Source organism: Taudactylus pleione, unplaced genomic scaffold (genome assembly GCF_031769625.1).
Source record: "Taudactylus pleione unplaced genomic scaffold, aTauple2 ptg000218l, whole genome shotgun sequence".
Taxonomy (NCBI): Eukaryota; Metazoa; Chordata; class Amphibia; order Anura; family Myobatrachidae; genus Taudactylus; species Taudactylus pleione.
Window position 1 is genome coordinate 9,516,515 of NW_028284620.1, and position 7,291 is coordinate 9,523,805.

Here is a 7,291-nt window from a genome sequence, read left to right on the forward strand (position 1 = left end):
TATATATATATATGTATATATATATATATATCTCACACCGCCCCCCCTAAACCAAGAGTCTAGATCTGCCCCTGTCAGGGTAGCCTTCTATGGCCAATGGTTTTTAACCATTGGTGAAAAACCATCCATGGTTCACTGCTGCGCATTCACAATTTAATAAAGACATAGCTGTGCATGAGCAATATAAACAAACTGTGCAAGTGACTTGTTTATTATCACTTATATAACTACCACTGCCATTTAAACTGGGATAGAAAATGAAGGGATTAATTCAGGAGGAAAACTTCATTGGCTGTGCAGGAATCAGAGGCACACGCAAAGATCACCATATAAGTGCACAGGGCAGTGGGGTGGGAGGACTATTCTCCCCTCTTGTATTTTTGGTGTTCAGCACATGTGCAACTGAATGCCGTTTCACATCATTCTGGGACGTGATGTCAGGAGTGATGTCAGTGGTCACAGATCATGACATCACTGCTGGGGGGGCTAGAGCTGGAGGATTCCTGCATAACATACGGGAATAGCAGGTCAGTACAGTCGCGTGGGTTGTGACCATGTCAGCAAAAGCACAGTGATCATCAGGGCCGGCAAAAAAAACTTGGGGCCTGGTACACTGATATCTCTGGAGCCCCCCAGTGCCCTCTGCTTGACCCCGCACACAATTATTACCGATATATATATATATATATATATATATATATAGAGAGAGAGAGTTAACGGAGAAGGAGGGCACTCACCAGGTAAGGTAGTAGAATAAAAGAATAAAATCACATCTGTGGAGAGAACTGTGTGTTTATGTCCTGATGACGGTCCCTAATCGGATTGAAACGTCGACTCTAATGTTTTAATCAAGATAAGTAATAAAGATGTGATTTTATTCTACTTACCTGGTGAGTACCCTCCTTCTCCTTTAACTCTGTGTTTTGGATTCCTATTGGATCTTTGAGGAGCACCACACTGCTGACTTACATTTGCATTGAGTGCGGCTATTAACATTTCTTTATATATATATATATATATATATATATATATATATATATATATATATATATATATAACCATACAGAGTGTCCGCACTTGCAGCACCAGAATCAACTTGGGGGTGCTCAATTAAGGACAAAACAGCCCATGAAATATAAAAAAATGAGAAGAATTGGCACTCACCAGGTAGCTGACAAGAAAATTGGTTTTTAATTACCCATCTTGAGGGAGAAAGTGCATAGAGCCATAAAGTGCAATAGTCATAGTCTACGTTTCGGTCCTATGTAAGACCTTCTTCAGGACATCACAGCAGACATGTTTCAGCTTGGTTTTCAAGCTGAAACATGTCTGCTGTGATGTCCTGAAGAAGGTCCTACATAGGACCGAAACGTAGACTATGACTATTGCACTTTATGGCTCTATGCACTTTCTCCCTCAAGATGGGTAATTAAAAACCAATTTTCTTGTCAGCTACCTGGTGAGTGCCAATTCTTCTCATTTTTTTATATATATATATATATATATATATATATAGTGGTGAGAGGAGTGGTCTCACATTCTGGTGGAATCAGCTTCCCCCAAGGGAGAGGAAAACAAGACTGGCACATTCTGCACCTGCAACAGTAGTTTGGAGCTCTGAGTTTTCTGTGCTGTACAGCTCAAAGTGGAGATATGGAACTCCAGGTCTCCCAGAGCCAGTAGGAAGTCAGCAGCACCGGAAGGGTTTAAAACTCTCATCTGCCTGATGCTCTTTGCAATGATGCTGAATAGCGGCCTGTGTAGTAGGCCAGAGTGTTGTAGTGCCAGGGACCAAGGGCTATGCTGGAAGAGCATGGCCGATTGAAGCTGCAAGACACTGCTGACTGCTAAACATAAGGTGCGCTGGGCATTTTTATGTTAATTTGTTTATTTTTGTTCTATGCCTGTGTTTCCAGGCCTAAGCCTGAGTATTCTATAGAGCAGTGTCTGCTGCTATTAAAAGACACTGCTTTACTGAGTACCTGCCATCTTGAGTCCTCATTTCAACACCCCGTATTAAAATATATATGTTCTGGTCCGTGACCAGAAGTGATACATGGAGCCCTGGAGATGGTGCGCAGAAGGGAGGAGAATTTTATGCACTGTAAGTACTTATTGTTTATCTGCACTGTTGCACTTGTGTGTCATGAGGAAGGTGAAAACCCCAAAACGACTGTCAGATGTTCTAAGGGGAAGAAGCCGATGGGAGAGAGGAGAGGCACAGTAAGCAGGAGGCCTGAGAATGGATGACTATCGGTGCAGGAGCTGGGTTCAGGTGGGATGCGGGCCCTGGGGGTAGAGCACCTGCCCCTGTGTGTCATAATGCAACTGTGGTGTTTGACTTGGGGAAGGAAGGGTGAAGGTATGCTGGGTTTCTTCTGAACAGCTGCTGTAACAAGAAAATAAGATTCCTGTCTACAGCAGCACAGCAGGTGCTGCAGACCCATTTTTTCTGTCCTTGAATCATCGAGGCCTCCCTGACCCTCGGGACCCAGTACTGGTGTCCCGTTTTTGTCCCCCCCCTGGTTCCAGGCCTGGCAATTGTGCCAGGTAAGTGGTTAAGATGCTAAAGAGGAGCAATTGTGGTGACTGAAAACCGTATCAGTAGAAATGCAAAAAGGAGAGAGAAGGGCTTGATGCTGGGGCACTCTTATATGAGATATATACATCAAATATCATGTATAAAATATAACTTTTAATTCATATAATTAAAATTGTATTTGCCCCCTAATTGCATAAGATAAGGTGACATACTGTATATCGAGAGCAATAATGATAATCCTCGATATAGGATGGCGAAGATATTGTATATAAGGTAAAGAGCCCCCTATATCATTATTTTATTTTAATAAAATGTCAAACGATATACATAAGTGGGGAGACAAGTACCTTATAGACCCTGATTATAAGTTAGACAGAATGTAATAGGTTAACATATCTATGCTCTATATATATGAAAAATGGCATAATACAAATACTGTGCAGCATATACCCTCTGCTGTGTTACCAAACCATCCCAATTTACCTCCTGCGTGTATAACCTACAGCACCTGGTATTCCCAGGTGGTCTCTCATCCAGGTACTAACCAGGTCCGTACCGTATAGCTTCCAAGATCAGACGAGATTGGACATATCCAGCAAGGTATGATTGTAGGTAAATTGCCCGAGATAGGGGAGTATGAATGCCCAAGTAAACACAGTAGATAGATGTTTGTAGGACTGACTTCGTGTCAGGAGTCCACTTTATTAAATGATGCACAGTTCAACAAAAAGTAGTGCATGAGCGTACTTTAATGTCAGAAAATAATAATATTTTTTACAAACATTCATAATCAAAGTGTTGTATTCCAGCATATATATGCACTATTATTACTAATTCCAAATTGATCATAACGTAATAACCTATTTACTCATAAACATTAGTATCTGACTCTCTTATGCAAGTAATAAATCTCAGCTACTATGAGTCATCACATATGGAATGTGCCACCTTGGGTCAGCTGACCGGTCTATATAAACAATCAATAATTGATTGTCTCAATTATACATGAAAAGTGTATTCAAACCAAACATGCCTGCAAGACAATTGTACGAAATCAATTACCATACATGCATGAAAAGGACACAGGACTTGGGCTCACTTTGTGCATCATGACCCAATCTAGTTGGCATGAAAATACATAAGAATAAAGGGGTCACAGTGAGAAACAATTCTAGTATTCCTAAGGTGATTGCTTTAGTAATGCAGGAGGACATGCTGCTATAGTCTATACAGGAGGACATGCTGCTATAGTCTATACAGGAGGACATGCTGCTATATTTCAACAGGAGTATGCATGCAGCATGTCTTCCTGTATAGACCAACCAACCCAGATTAAAGAAAAATGCAGTGCAGAAATTCAAGCATAAACCTATATTGTTGAATAAACTTACACAAATATACAAATCTGGGTTAGTGCTAGGTGCAGGGTAAGTCACCCTACAGCAGAAATGCCGCCAGCCTATTATGGAAAGGAAGCATGTTATATACCCCCTTGGTATCGTGGGTCAAAGTGGGCTGATCAATATAAAAGCGAGTGTGAGTCAGTTGAATTAAAAGTTAAGTTATCCACTCAATGTGGAAGGCAGCGTCTGCACTGACACGGCGGTCAGTCTGCAGGAATACATATGATCTCAGGGTTAGGGTCTCTTGGAGTCCAGTCCGTGCACTGGCCAAACTTCCGAGGTGCGTGGACGCGCGTTTGCCAGGAGGTAAACAAGCCACCTCCTGGCGAAACACGCGTACAATTTCCTATCCATGGACAGGTGAACAAGCCACCTCCTGGCAATATGCACATCCACTGACCTCGGAAGGTCGGCCAGTGCACGGACCGGAATCCAAGAGAGCCTAACCCTGAGATCGTAGCATGCCTGTAGACAAACCGCTGTGTCAGTGCAAACTATTACTTGCATAAGAGATTCAGATACTAATGTTTATGAGTAAATAGATTATTACGTTATGATCAATTTGGAATTAGCAATAATAGTGCGTATGTATGCTGGAATACAACACCTTGATTATGAATGTATGTAAAAAATATTATTTTCTGACATTAAAGTACGCTCATGCACTACTTTTTGTTGAACTGTGCATCATTTAATAAAGTGGACTCCTCACACGAAGCCAGCCCTACAAACACCTCTCTACTGTGTTTACTTGAGCATTCATACTCCCCTATCTTGGGCAGATTTACCTGCAATCATACCTTACCGGATATGCCCAATCTCATTTGATCTTGGAAGCTATACGGTATGGGCCTGGTTAGTACCTGGAAGGGAGACCACCTGGGAATACCAGGTGCTGCAGGTTATACACACAGGAGGTGAATTGGGACGGTTTGGTAACACAGCAGAGGGTATATGCTGCACAGTATTTTTTATTATGCCATTTATCATATATATAGTGCTTAGATATGTCAACCTATTACATTCTGCCTAACCTAAAATCAGGGTTTATAAGGTACTTGTCTCCCCACGTATGTATATCATTTGACATTTTATTAAAATAAAATAATGATATAGGGGGCTCTTTTCCTTATATACAATATCTTCGCCATCCTATATCAAGGATTATCATTATCGCTCTCGATATATGTCACCTTATCTTATGCAATTAGGGGGTAAATACAATTTTAATTATATGAATTAAAATTTATAGTTTATACATTATATTTGATGTGGATATTTCATATGAGTGCCCCAGCAACAAGTCCTTCTGTATCCTTTTTGTATTTCTTGGTTTACCTTAGGCTTTTGGAGCACCACCAACGACAATGGATATGTTATAATGGAATCGATATGAATGACCACCGGACGCAAGTCCGACGGTTCAAATCCCGACAGCGGCAGGGCGACACGGCTGAAAATCCTGATCAGTCAGTAAAATGACAGGCGTCTAGATTTAGATGCCTGTCATTTAACCCTCACCGTCATAAAGCAGTCGGGAAGCCGGCTGTCGGGCTTACGTCCACCGGCTTCCCAACTGCATACCGTTATAATACACAAATGTAGAATTGTTAGTATTTACTATTATGGTTCTGTGCAGTACCCTCCCTTTTTTTGGTTCCAACTGTATCAGTAGTGCAGGTTATTTTCCATCCTATCAGTTATCGGAGTACTTAGTCAGTAAAGCTTAGTAGGCACTTGAATATATATTGTTTGTTCTATAGATGAGTGATATATTATGAGTGCATCAATGGGTGTGTACATCCGATATGTCTGTGAACAATGTCGTTCACAGACATATTAGGTCAGACATGCATCACAGCAGAAATGGCTGTGTGTATGGGCAACCCGCCGACCACCTGTACACTTGCTGCATATATCGAAATAAATAGTTTCTAACTTAGTATTATTATGTTTGTGAGATTAGTTATCTTAGAAGGGCCATTGCACTGTGTCATTCAAAACCCGAGTATTTTTAGTAGTGCATTATTAATTTAATGTCCTTCCCTTTTTTTGGGATCACTGTTCTAAAAATTTAAGATGAACATGTATAGTGCAACCGGAATGTATTCACAGCGCTTCATTTTTTCCACATTTTGTTATGTTACAGCCTTATTCCAATATGGAATAAATTCATTTTGTCCTCAATATTCTACACCCAATACCCCATAATGACAATGTGTAAATAGATATTTTGAGATTTTTGCAAATTTAATAAAATAAAAAAAACAAAGAAATCACATGTACATTAGTATTCACAGCCTGTGCGCAATACTTTGTTGATGTGCCTTTGGCATAAATTACAGCCTCAATTATTTTTGAATATGATGCCACAAGCTTGGCACACCTATCTTTGGGCAGTTTCGTCCATTCCTGTATTGCAGCACCTCTCAAACTCCATCAGGTTGGATGGGAAGTGTCAGTATACAGCCATTTTCAGATCTCTCCAGAGATGTTCAATCGGTGTCAAGTCTGGGCTCTGGCTGGGCCCCTCAAGAACATTCACAGAGTTGTCCTGAAGCCACTCCATTGATATCTTGGCTGTGTGCTTAGGGTTATTGCCCTGCTAAAAGATGAGCCGTCACCCAAGTCTGAGGTCAAGAGCGCTCTGGAGCAGATTTTCATCCAGGATGTCTCTGTGCATTGCTGCATTCATCTTTCTCTCTATCCTGACTAGTCTCCAAGTTCCTGATGCTGAAAAACAGCCCCACAGCATGATGCTGCCACCACCATGCTTCACTGTAAGGATGGTATTGGCCTGGTGATGAGCGGTGCCTGGTTTACTCCAAACTAACTCCTGGTATTCACACCAAAGAGTTCAATCTTTGCCTCATCAGACCAGAGAATTTTGTTTCTCATGATCTGAGAGTCTTTCAGGTGCATTTTAACAAACTCCAGGCAGGCTGCCATGTGCTTTTTACTAAGGAGTGGCTTCCGTCTGGCCACTCTACCATACAGGTCTTATTGGTGGATTGTTGCAGAGATGGTTGTCCATCTGGAAGGTTCTCCTCTCTCTACAGAGGAATGCTGTAGCTCTGACAGAGTGACCATCGGGTTCTTGGTCACCTCCCTGACTAGGGCTCTTCTCCCCTGGTCGCTCAGTTAAGACGGCCGGCCAAATCTAGGAAGAGTCCTGGTGGTTCTGAACTTCTTCCATTTATGGATGATGGAGGCCACTGTGCTCATTGGGACCTTCAAAGCAGCAGATATTTTTCTGTACCCTTCCCCATATTTGTGCCTCGAGACAATCCTGTCTGGGAGGTCTACAGACAATTCCTTGGACTTCATGCATGGTTTGTACTCTGAC

At 41.7% G+C, this 7,291-nt stretch overlaps 2 pseudogenes; one reads left to right on the forward strand and one right to left on the reverse strand.

Moving 5' to 3' along the window:
* Positions 1-3,038: 3,038 nt before the first annotated feature.
* Positions 3,039-3,156, reverse strand: LOC148517383 (5S ribosomal RNA; annotated as a pseudogene).
* Positions 3,157-4,731: 1,575 nt separating this feature from the next.
* On the forward strand, positions 4,732-4,849 carry LOC148517384 (5S ribosomal RNA; annotated as a pseudogene).
* Positions 4,850-7,291: the final 2,442 nt, after the last annotated feature.